A 12,852-nucleotide genomic window follows, 5' to 3' on the forward strand; every position below is an offset into this window, starting at 1 on the left:
TGACTCGTCCTATCATTCTCTAACCAATTAGGGCAGCAACTACCGTTTGTTCCTAATTAGTCTTGCTTCGAATCGATTTCTACAAACACCGTAGTAGTCGTCGATAAGCTAATTTACAAATATCCTATTCACAACCATGACAGAATACTTGTAACGATGACATCCAAGAATAAATAAGTGCTGAAATCGAAATATTAAAACCTGCTCCTCACAACCAAACCGTGAGGTTTCCGTTCTCAAGTCAAACGAAACAAATTAGCCACGCATGGCTATGCAGGGATCCATGAAAACTGATGATCGTTGGAGGAACACTCCGCAGCCGCCAGCCTCCTCTCCCAGTTTCTCTCCACAGAAAACTAAACTTCCAGCCAAAAAAAAAAACCCTAAACCTAAATGATCCATAGGTTTTTATATCTCCCTCAAAAATAGGAAACAAATAATGAACATATCTTAAAGATTTCCTAAAAAACTCCCATTGTAACTGAAAGGGAATTCTAAGATTTGCAAATAAATCGAGAATTGATTCTAAACTCCCTCTCGGATCGGTTGTGCACGTGGTGCACCACTAACCAGAAGTCCTTGTATCCTTGCAAGTTCCATCTAGATACTTCAATGGTCTCCAATTCATCCCGAACATGCATCAAATTGCCTTCAATTCTTTTCTTGGACAATTTTCCTATAAATCGTCATCCAAGCATCAGATACCATGAAAACAACATAAAACCGAGTCTAAATTTTACCCATTTCATGGACAAATCCTCTCTTATCAAATTCCCCCACACTTAAACATTGCTCGTCCTCGAGTAAGATATCAAAGAAAAATCTAGCTCCCCAGTATTAACAAGACGATACATACCCAAATGAGTATACAACTAAATCATTTGAGAGCATAAAATTGCATAAATGAACTTCCCTCTTACTCCAAGAAACGTCGCCTAACATGTTGACATAGTAAATCCTCACTAGGGATGTGTATGCGCTCTCTCTCAAGTGTTTAGGCTATGTGTTTGTCACTCAAATCCAATTTCATGAGCATGCACTACCATAAGCTTGCTTTTACATCTCATCTCCATTATAAATAACTTGCAAGACATGAATCTGAAGGACTTTTTTCTGAATGTAATGTAGCTTGGACAAAAAGAGGTGGAAAAATTCAGGTTCATATAAGCACAAGACAACCATAAGAAAAGCAGAGCATTTAGACTACTAGAACACGATTCAAACAAATTAACACATTTCTCCCTATATTCCAGATCCCATGATGATGTGCAATTGATACCGATATGGATGAGCACCTTTTTTTCTTCTTTCTTTTGATCATTTTCATTTGCAGCCTTTCTTTCTTCTTCTTCTTTTTTTTTACAGCCCTTCTTTCTTTTCTTTTTCTTTTTTTTTTTTAATTTTTTTTTTTGAATAAATAACTTCATCTCATTGTTCTCGCACACGAAATATTCACCACTCATTTCCCCCATTCATCTAAGCTAAATGCTCGACTTTCCTTATGATCATGAAGAAAAAAGGAACATGGTTTTTCTAAAAAGACGTCTTGTGCATAGTTTAGGATAAGGCAATATGGATGAAGAAAGGAAAGGCTTACGTCACCAAGGCTCAAAGGGGTTCACTAAGGGGATAAACATGATGGGCAGGTTGTTTGGCTCAATCGATAATCCTATGCCTTCATCATTTCCATGCTTGCAATTAAACAAATTTCAACAAGATTCCAAGCAAGTTCTAGAGTACTTAATCATGAAATGACACATTCAATCAAAAAAATTGATTGATAGAGAGGTGTATCAATCATTGGCCCAAGACCTCACATAGGTGTTTTTTTTTATTACTGTATCAACACGCTTCGGTACCGGATTCACAACTCGAGCTATGGGCTAATTCTCTTAGGCAATTCATCTATCACATGACTTAGCTAATCTCACTCAAACATGTATAATCTTGCTAATCATATGGGGGTCCCTATCATGCAAATGTCATGAGTATGCAACTATCTAGAATGCAACATGTGAATGTCAATGAGATGTAAGTGATATGCATATAGAATAAAACCCCCCACACTTAAGACGCAAATGGTCCTCCATGTGGACAACACAACACAATATGCAAGATGCAAACACAAACTATAAAACAGAATGAGATACACAAAGTAAAAGAAAGAGGAACAAGACTCCCCTACGACTGGTGGGGCTGTGGTGACGGTGATAGGGATGCGTTCCAACATCCGACCTTGGTGCCTCTGTTCTTTCTCGTAGCGGTCCAAGTGCGGGTGTTGGATCGCCATGGGTAGCTGGAGAGTTAAGCGCTGCGGCAGTAGTGAAGAGGTAGGAAGTGGACTGTGTTCCTAGAGAATCGGATAAGACTCGATCAGTGCAATGTGTCCGCGTAAAAAAATAAATAAATAAATAAAATAAGGGAAACTAAAATAAAATGGAAAATTCAAGATTGGGTTGCCTCCCAATTAGCGCTAGTTTAATGTCGTTAGCTCGACGATGCCGTTGACCTGCTAATCCATGTAGATGGGGTGCGATAAACGCATTTCTTCCAATAGAGACACTGCAAAATTCTCGACAAAAGGTTTCAATCGATGTCCATTCACCTTGAAAATTTGGTTCGTCTCCAAGTTTTGAATTTCAATAACCCCATTAGATAACACATTATAAACCACAAAAGGACCTTTCCACCGGGAACGTAACTTACCGGGCATGAGTTTCAATCTTGAATCAAAGAGTAATACCTTTTGGCCAATGGAGAAATCCTTCCGAAGGAGTACCTTGTCATGAAGCAATTTAGCGCGTTCCTTATACATGGCTGCATTGTCGTATGCCTCAAGGCGGATTTCCTCCAGTTCTTGCAACTGGAATTTTCTTTCCTCACCGGAACGCCTCAAATCCATATTGCATTGTTTGACCGCCCAAAAGGCTCTGTGCTCAATTTCAACCGGTAAATGACAAAGCTTCCCAAAAATCAAACGGTACGGTGACATACCTATTGGAGTTTTATACGCAGTTCTGTAGGCCCAAAGCGCATCATCCAATCTCAAACTCCAATCCTTCCTTGATGGGTTGACCGTCTTCTCTAAAATGCTCTTAACTTCCCGGTTGGACACCTCGGCTTGGCCATTGGATTGAGGATGGTACGTGGTGGCTACACGGTGATGGACTCCATACTTCTTCATCAATGCTTCGACGGAGCGATTGCAAAAGTGGGTTCCTTGATCGCTTATGATGGCTCGTGGAATTCCAAACCTGCTAAAGATGTTAGACTTCAAGAATCCTACAACAACTTTAGCATCGTTAGTCCGAGTAGCTTTTGCTTCAACCCATTTAGAGACATAATCAACGGCAAGCAAAATGTAGTTGAAACCAAATGAACTAGGAAAAGGTCCCATGAAATCCATGCCCCAAACGTCGAAAACTTCACAAAATAGCATGGGCACTTGAGGCATCTCGTTCCTACGAGATATATTCCCGACTCTTTGACACCTTTCACAACCCTTACAAAATCCATGTGCATCACGGAACAACGTTTCCCAATAGAATCCACTATCCATAATTTTCCTAGCTGTTCTCTTGGGCCCAAAATGCCCACCACATGCATATGAATGACAATGTGCTAGGATGGAATGAATCTCATTGTTGGGAACACAACGACGTATGACTTGATCGCTACACAACTTCCATAAATATGGTTCATCCCATATGTAATATCTAGAGTCACTACGCAGCTTGTTCCGTCTTGCCTTAGTTAATCCAGGGGGAAATGTACCTGTTACAATGAAGTTTACCAAATCGGCATACCAGGGTTCTTCTCCTTGCACGTGAAAGAGGTGTTCATCTGGGAAGGAGTCGGAGATAGGAAGGGGTTCCTCATCTCGCACAAGTCGGCTCAGGTGGTCTGCCACAGAGTTCTCAGATCCTTTCCTATCCTTGATCTCTAAGTCAAATTCCTGCAGCAAAAGGATCCAACGAATTAACCGAGGTTTGGACTCTTTCTTGGCCAATAAGAACTTAAGTGCAGCATGATCAGTAAACACAACAATTTTCGATCCTAGCAGATATGATCGAAACTTTTCTAATGCAAATACAATGGCCAAAAGCTCCTTCTCTGTGGTCGAGTAGTTGCGCTGCGCTGCATCCAAGGTTTTGGAGGCATAATAGATCACATGGCTGCGTTTATCCATTCGTTGCCCCAAAACAGCTCCTATAGCGTAGTCGCTTGCATCGGTCATGATTTCGAAAGGGAGCTTCCAGTCAGGTGGTTGGATGATTGGAGCTGATGTAAGGAGCTCCTTGAGCTTATCGAACGCTTCCCTGCAATTCTTTCCGAATACAAAATCAGTGTCCTTCTGAAGTAAATGACACAATGGTTGAGCTATCTTTGAAAAATCCTTTATAAATCACCGATAGAAACCTGCATGGCCAAGAAAACTTCGAATACTTCGAATGTTAGATGGGTATGGCAGATTTAAAATTAGATCAACCTTGGATTTATCAACTTCAATGCCTCTAGAAGATATCACATGACCTAGAACTATACCGTGAGTCACCATAAAATGGCATTTCTCATAGTTAAGTACTAGGTTCGACTCAATACAACGGTGCAAGACCTTGGACAAGTTAGCTAAACAACGATCAAAAGAATCACCATGGACTGTAAAATCATCCATGAACACTTCTATGCAGTTTTCTATCATGTCAGAAAAGATACTCATCATACAACGTTGAAATGTTCCAGGGGCATCACACAATCCAAAAGGCATACGACGATAAGCAAAAGTACCGAACGGACAGGTAAAAGTTGTTTTCTCTTGGTCTTCTGGTGCTACCACTATTTGGTAATATCCCGAATACCCATCGAGAAAACAGAAGTATGACTTACCAGCTAGCCTTTCAAGCATCTGATCGATAAAAGGCAAAGGAAAGTGATCTTTCCTAGTAGCCGCATTAAGTTTTCGGTAGTCAATGCACACTCGCCACCCGTTCTGCACTCTTGTCGGAACCAACTCACCCCGCTCGTTTTTCACCAAGGTGAGTCCTGTTTTCTTAGGAACCACATGTATCGGACTTACCCATTGACTGTCAGATATGGGGTAGATAATTCCTAAGTCCAGGAGCTTAAGTATTTCCTTCATAACGACTTCCTTCATTGTTGGATTAAGCTTCCTCTGTGGGTCTCGCTTTGGTTGTGCATCTTTCTCCAATAAGATTCGGTGCATACACACAGAGGGACTTATGCCTTTGATGTCTGCGAGCGTCCATCCAATGGCGGTTTGGTTCTCTTTCAAAACCTGAATTAGTTGTTCTTCTTGTACCTTTGTTAGTTCCTTTGAGATGATGACTGGTAAGGTCTCCTTTTCACCCAAATAAACGTACTTCAAATTCTCTGGAAGCTTCTTCAATTCTAACTTGGGGGCCTGCACAATAGAAGGGAGAAGCCGATCGGTGGAAGTCGGTAATGGTAAAACTGAACTTTCAAACCTTCTCGACACATCTATAAGTGATTTTAAAGGCTGAATTGAATCTTTTGCTCTTCCATCTTCTTCCCATTGGGCATCATAATCCTTGTTTTGTTGGATTGCCCAATCGACCTCTTCCTGCACAAAAATCTGTTCTGCCACATCTCGAACAAACGAATCAATTACATCAACACAAGATATAGATTCCAAAGTATCTGGATGTCTCATAGCATCGAATATGTTGAATGTAATCGTTTCTTTATCAAATTCTAAAGAAAGTGTCCCATTATGCACATCGATTTTTGTTCGGGCCGTTTTCATGAATGGCCTTCCAAGCAAAATGTGTGACGAGTTAGAATTGTGCTTGTCACCCATGTCAATGATATAAAAGTCTACGGGAAAGATGAATTCATTGACCTTAATTAACACATCTTCAATCATTCCCTCTGGGTATGAATTAGACCTATCAGCAAGCTGAATGATAATTTTAGTGTCCTTCAAAGGCCCTAAATTCAAAGTCCTGTAAATGGATAAAGGCATGACATTTATGGATGCACCTAGATCTAGCATGGCCTTCTCAATTCTTTTCTCACCTATAGTGCATGGAATGGTAAACATACCTGGATCCTTGCACTTTTGTGGCAATTTCCTTTGGATGACGGCCGATGCATTCTCCCCTACACTTATTTTTTCGCCCTTACTCAGTTTCCTCTTGTTGGTGCATAATTCCTTGAGGAACTTAGCATATCTGGGCACTTGTTTGATCGCGTCGAGTAGAGGAATGTTCACTTCTACCTTCCGGAAGGTCTCGAGAATTTCTTGTTCCGCTTCCTCTTTCTTAGCTCTCGCGAATCGACTTGGGAATGGTGGAGGAATGACTATCTTTTGGATGGGAGTGTTAATGATGTCTTCCTTCGTCTCGTCGACCGACTTCTCTTTCTTTGTTTCACCCTCATCAATTTTGTCTTGTGCCCGATTTTTAGAAGGAACTGCAGGTTCCAACACCTTCCCACTCCTTAGCGTGACTGCACTTGCATTCTCCCTTGGGTTTATTTCCGTTTGGGATGGTAGCTTCCCTTTCGCACCTTCTAGTTTGCTTACGGTGGTGGCAAGTTGAGACATTTGTTTCTCCAGATTTTGAATGCTCGCCCTTGCCTCTTTGTGAAATGAAAGGGTGCTAGTTGCTAAGCTCTTGACGATGTCTTCCAATGATGTCAAAGAGTTTGATTCCTGGTTATGTGGAGGATCGGGTTTCTTATATCTGAAAGCTTGTGGTGGTGTCTGCTGATTCTGCTGTCCATATCTCAAATTGGGGTGATCTCTCCATCCCGAATTGTACTGATTGGAGTATGGATCGTACCGCCTTTGCTGATTTGAGAACCCGCTAATGGCATTTGCTTGCGGATCAGGTTCATCTTGTAGCTGTGGGCAAGCGTCGGTGGCGTGGCCTTGGAGGAAGCATATGCCGCATTTCTTGGTGTTTTGTACTTGGCCCAATACCACTTGCTTCATCAAAGTTGTTAATTCTGATATCTGGCCCTCTAGGCTCAAGCTTCCCACCTCGTTCACTCTACTGGGAACTGAATCTTGTCTACCTCCAAATTTTTGAGAATGAGCTGCCATTCTAGAGATCAAATCTCGAGCTTCACGTAACGTTTTATCCTCTAATGCTCCTCCACTTGCTGCCTCTAATAAGGTTCTATCCATAGGGAGCAAACCCTCATAGAAATACTGGAGCAGGAGCTGGTCTGAGATCTGATGATTGGGGCAGCTCTCGCAGAGTTGATTAAACCGCTCCCAATATTCATATAGCGTCTCGCCTGAGAATTGTTGAATGGCACCGATTTGCTTTCTGATGGTGCCTAGCCTCGAAGCTGGGAAGAATTTTTCGATAAATTGTCTCTTCAGATCGTTCCATGTAGCGATGGACCCCGGCGGTAAGTAATAGAGCCGATCCTTGGCCTTGTCAGCTAAGGAAAAAGGAAAAGCTCTCATCTTAATCTGCTCCTCTGTCACCCCTCGGGGTTTCATCGTGGAGCACACGGTGTGGAACTCCTTGAGATGCCTATGTGGGTCCTCTCCTGAAAGTCCGTGGAAGGTAGGTAGAAGGTGTATCAGCCCTGATTTCAGCTCGAAGGCGGCCTCTGTTTCTGGGTATGTAATACACAATGGTTGTTGGTTCAAGTCAGGAGCTGCTAGCTCCCTCCATGTTCGTTCTCTAGCCATTGTGGTTGCAGTCAATTCTTGTTCTTCTTCACTCTCACTGTCGTCGAAAGAAGAGGTTGGCTCCACGAGCCCGTCGGCTAGCCTTTTGGCTCTTCGATTCGCCCTTGCGGTCTTCTCGATCTCTGGATCAAAGATAATTTCACCTGTACGAGAAGAACGGGGCATATATTAGCTCAACAATTAAGAGAATTAAATTGCCTCCCCGGCAACGGCGCCAAATTTGGCAAGGCCTGTCGAAGCCCCCAAAATAAAATCGGTTTCCCCAAAACTTGTAGTAAGAAAAGGGTGAGAGCCGAGTCGAAATCCCAAAGGAGGCTAAAAGATTCTCTAAACCAATGAGCTAGCAAAGTAACGATAGGGGAATTTTGATAATCAAGAAACTAAATTGCAGCAAAAACAATTTAAAAGTGCAAGGGAGAGTAAGTAATCAATAATCGAGAGACGTATGACTTGAGTTCGAAAACCACCTAGCGTTTGGTTGATCATAGAAGCATCAGAATGTAAATTTCAGCAGCTAAGATTCGATTCCCGCGACCGCAAGGAATCAACTAGCATCTAAATTCTAACTAGTCAAAACACCGTCTAACTAGTAAGTTCATCAACTAGTTAACAAGGTATCAACCGATTCCCTAATTAACTAAGCGACAGCTTTAAGCGCAAGGATGCCTTAACCTGAGCGATTAATTGATTCATCAATTAATTGACTCGTCCTATCATTCTCTAACCAATTAGGGCAGCAACTACCGTTTGTTCCTAATTAGTCTTGCTTCGAATCGATTTCTACAAACACCGTAGTAGTCGTCGATAAGCTAATTTACAAATATCCTATTCACAACCATGACAGAATACTTGTAACGATGACATCCAAGAATAAATAAGTGCTGAAATCGAAATATTAAAACCTGCTCCTCACAACCAAACCGTGAGGTTTCCGTTCTCAAGTCAAACGAAACAAATTAGCCACGCATGGCTATGCAGGGATCCATGAAAACTGATGATCGTTGGAGGAACACTCCGCAGCCGCCAGCCTCCTCTCCCAGTTTCTCTCCACAGAAAACTAAACTTCCAGCCAAAAAAAAAACCCTAAACCTAAATGATCCATAGGTTTTTATATCTCCCTCAAAAATAGGAAACAAATAATGAACATATCTTAAAGATTTCCTAAAAACTCCCATTGTAACTGAAAGGGAATTCTAAGATTTGCAAATAAATCGAGAATTGATTCTAAACTCCCTCTCGGATCGGTTGTGCACGTGGTGCACCACTAACCAGAAGTCCTTGTATCCTTGCAAGTTCCATCTAGATACTTCAATGGTCTCCAATTCATCCCGAACATGCATCAAATTGCCTTCAATTCTTTTCTTGGACAATTTTCCTATAAATCGTCATCCAAGCATCAGATACCATGAAAACAACATAAAACCGAGTCTAAATTTTACCCATTTCATGGACAAATCCTCTCTTATCAATCACCAAACTGTCCTCAACTTGCAACTCTGCTGCTAAGCGGCTGTTTGAGTTTGCGTAGAATCTCAAAACGTTTCTAATAGAGGATGATATGCGATCATAGATTTCCATTTATAATTGTTGTATTCTAGGCATGTATCGATATACATTTATGTACTTTCCTTTAGCAATTATGCACAGTGTCTATATAATAGAATATACTCACCTCACCTAAACTGAGGTACTCAACCATTCTTGCCCTAATCTTTATGGTATCAGAGCCTGAGCAGGGTAACACCCACTTGGTTCGGTTCCTTGCTTCTGCTTATTCTTCTTACTCACCTATCTGCTATCTTTCTTCTCTTCGGCATCAATGGCTGATAGTTCTTCCTCCTCAACCCTCACAGTTCTTCCCTCTTCCTCTTCAAATTTCACTACTCTTCCTTCGTCCTTTCCAACCATACCTGTCAAACTAAATGGCAGGAATTATCTATATTGGAAAGGAATAATGACTCCACTGCTTACTACATATGGGCTACTTGATTATGTTGAGGGCAAAGTCACAATACCAAGCAGAACCACAACAGGAGCAGATGGCACAGTCAATGCAAATTCTGATTATCTCACTTGGCAGTCAAGGGACAATTTTGCTCTTACCTGCATAATGTTGGCAGTCACCGAAGAAATTGGTGTAACTATTCTCTCTGCTAAAACGTCCTCAGAAGCCTGGACGTCACTTGCCACTGCATTCCTCACCCAAATCGCTGCACAAGAAGACCTTCTAGATCAACAATGGCGTGACCTGAAAAAGGGAGATCAATCAATGGTGAAATTCATTAACACGGTAAAGGAACGGAACATGCCCTACGATATGTACAGATTGGAAAGCCAAAAACGTCTGCAGAAATCAACAGCCGTATTTATACAGGACTCGGTTCCGACTGGGAACCGATCGTCCTTGCCCAATCGGAGAGGATGCTTACCATGACAACTGAGGAACTTCAATCTCTTTTGGTCGGCCATGAGGAGCATCGTCTCTATGTAGCAGTCCAGAACACGATGCCCACTGCCGTGTCTTCTCCCGCGCCCCTCTCGGGTCTTCTGGGACCAGTCCCGGCCGAGATTAATTATGTGAATAGTCGTGGCAACCAAGGGGGTCGTGGCAATTGGAATGGAAAAGGAAATGGTAAAGGAGGGAAAGGGAAGGGCAAGGGCGGCTCTGGAAGGAATTCATCAGGAGAGGGGGCGAGCAGAGAAACGGGCGAAAACCCTAATTCGTTGTCGGGTGGAGGAGGAGAAGCTCCCGGGTCGGACAGACAATTTAATCAATTTTTCGGTTCGGGTAGATACGCGCGTCCAATTCGCGATCCGCAAATGTTTACTGGACCAACTGGGTCTTTCCAACACCGGCCCACCTCATCTACTTATTCAGCCCGAGGCCCAGCTTCATTCAGCAACCTTTCTTTTGGGTCGGCTCAGTACTCTGGGCCCAGATCCGCGGTCTTATGTCAGTTGTGTAATCGTGCAGGTCACACAGCACCATTTTGTCCATCCAGTCACATTTCTGGGGCTCAGGCTAGTACCCACAGTTCCTCTCCGGGACTCCATGACCTCGACTGGTATATGGATTCAGGTGCTACACATCACGTGACATCAGACTTATCCAATCTTAATCTCCGTGATGACATTCCGACTTCAAATAATGTCTTCGTAGGTGATGGTAAAGCACTTCCAGTTCTAGCCTCTGGTTCCTCTGCCATTAAAATTTCCCAACGTCCTTTACACTTAAATCATATCCTATATGCACCGCATATTTCCAAAAATCTTATCTCTATATCTAAATTTGTCAAGGATAATAGATGTTTTTTTTAGCTTCACCCGGACTGTTTTCTTATGAAGGACCTTCATACTCGCCAGGAGCTTATGCATGGTCTAGTTAAGGACGGGCTCTATTGCTTTCACTAGAGAGACAAGCACACTGACAGTCCTCAAGCTCATCTGTCCACATCTAGTTCTAGTATTCTTTGGCATCAGCGTCTTGGTCACTCCTCATCATTCGTCCTGCTTTGAGTCCCTCTTGTTCTCTTAATAATGACCATGTTGACTATGTTTGTTCTGCTTGTCAACAAGGGAAAATAATAAATAACTCATTTCCTTTGACTCATCATAAAAGCACATCTCTGTTTGAGCTTATTCATACAGATATTTGGGGACCTGCACTAGTTACCTCCCATACTGGACATCATTACTATATTCATTTTCTTGATGATTATAGCAAATTCTCCTGGTTCTATATCCTAAAATCTCAACATGATGTGCTTCCTGTTTTTCGTGCCTTTCGCCTTCAAATTGAGAATATTTATGGATATCGAATCAAATATTTTCAATCTGATGGTGCTAAGGAATTTCTATTAGCAAATTTTCAGTCTGAACTACAGAGTCATGGCATCTTTCATCGAATCTCCTGTCCTCGTGTACCTCAGCAAAATGGGTCTGCTGAACGAAAGCATCGTCATATCATTGATATGGGTCTCTCATTACTCTTTCATTCTTCGCTTCCTACAAAATTTTGGGACTATGCTTTTGAAACCGCAGTACACATTTTCAATCGACTACCTACCGAGTCTCTTAAACTCAAATCACCATATGAAGTCCTTCATGGTCACACTCTAGATTACTCCAATTTACGAGTGTTTGGATGTCTTTGTTATCCATATCTTCGTTCCTACACTCGTCATAAGTTAGAACATCGGTCTCAGCCTTGTGTATTTCTAGGGTATCCCTATCACTATCAGGGATATAGGTGTCTTAATCCCATCACAGGTCAAATTTTCCTGTCAACTAAGGTAGTCTTTGATGAGCATTCATTTCCTTACAAGACAGTGTCACCTATCTCGGGGAGAGCTCTAGGGTCCTCCCCTGGACCTGTATGTGCTGCTGGTACGTCTATTCCTTCTTCTTCTTGTACCACCTTTACACATATTCCTGTCCCCTCATCTATTTCACTACCACCTCATGATTCTCGTAACTCTCTCACTACTCCTACTGATCCACAAATCCCCACTCTTGAGAATTCTGACCAGTCTGCAGGATCTACAGTACCAGCTGAGGAAACCGTGGGTTCTAATGCTACACCTGTTCCTCAGAATACACACAGGATGACAACGTGGTCCAAGGATGGAACTCTTCCTCCTCCTCGTTTTATGATATCTCGTCATCCTTCTGCTTTCACTGTCTCTGCAGAATTACAGGAGCCTCGATCGTTTGCTCAAGCACGTAAACATTTGGCTTGGCGAGCAGCAATGCAGGAGGAGTATACGGCGCTACTTCAGAATAATACGTGGGATCTTGTTCCACCATCTCCTGCTCACAATGTTGTTGGCTGTAAGTGGATTTATCGTATCAAACAGAAGGCTGACGGCACTATTGATCGCTACAAGGCTCGACTAGTGGCAAAAGGATTTAATCAGAGGGAAGGGGTCGATTATTCAGAAACGTTCATTCCAGTTATCAAGACGGTCACCATTCGGACAGTCCTCTCCATTGTTGTTTCTTCTCAGTGGCCTATTCAACAGTTGGATGTCAAGAGTGCGTTTCTCCATGGCTATCTCACTGAAGAAGTCTATATGGACCAACCTCCTGGTTTTGTTGATCCCTCCCGTCCTGGTCATGTATGCCGACTCCGTCGTTCTCTGTATGGGCTTAAGCAAGCTCTT

General features: G+C 42.4%; 1 long non-coding RNA gene across 2 annotated transcripts; it reads right to left on the reverse strand.

The window, feature by feature from the left end:
* Window positions 1–9,167: 9,167 nt before the first annotated feature.
* On the reverse strand, window positions 9,168–10,319 carry LOC116201750. Of its 2 annotated transcripts, none has more exons than XR_004155940.1 (3): window positions 10,120–10,319; window positions 9,794–9,938; window positions 9,168–9,608 (listed from the first exon to the last, which is right to left on the reverse strand). It is a non-coding gene; the product is annotated as an uncharacterized LOC116201750 (long non-coding RNA). The 2 variants fall into 2 exon arrangements; XR_004155939.1 differs by having other exon boundaries at window positions 9,168–9,600; window positions 10,120–10,312.
* Between the last annotated feature and the right edge of the window lie 2,533 nt (window positions 10,320–12,852).

The sequence above is a fragment of the Punica granatum genome, chromosome 3 (assembly GCF_007655135.1).
Source record: "Punica granatum isolate Tunisia-2019 chromosome 3, ASM765513v2, whole genome shotgun sequence".
Taxonomy (NCBI): Eukaryota; Viridiplantae; Streptophyta; class Magnoliopsida; order Myrtales; family Lythraceae; genus Punica; species Punica granatum.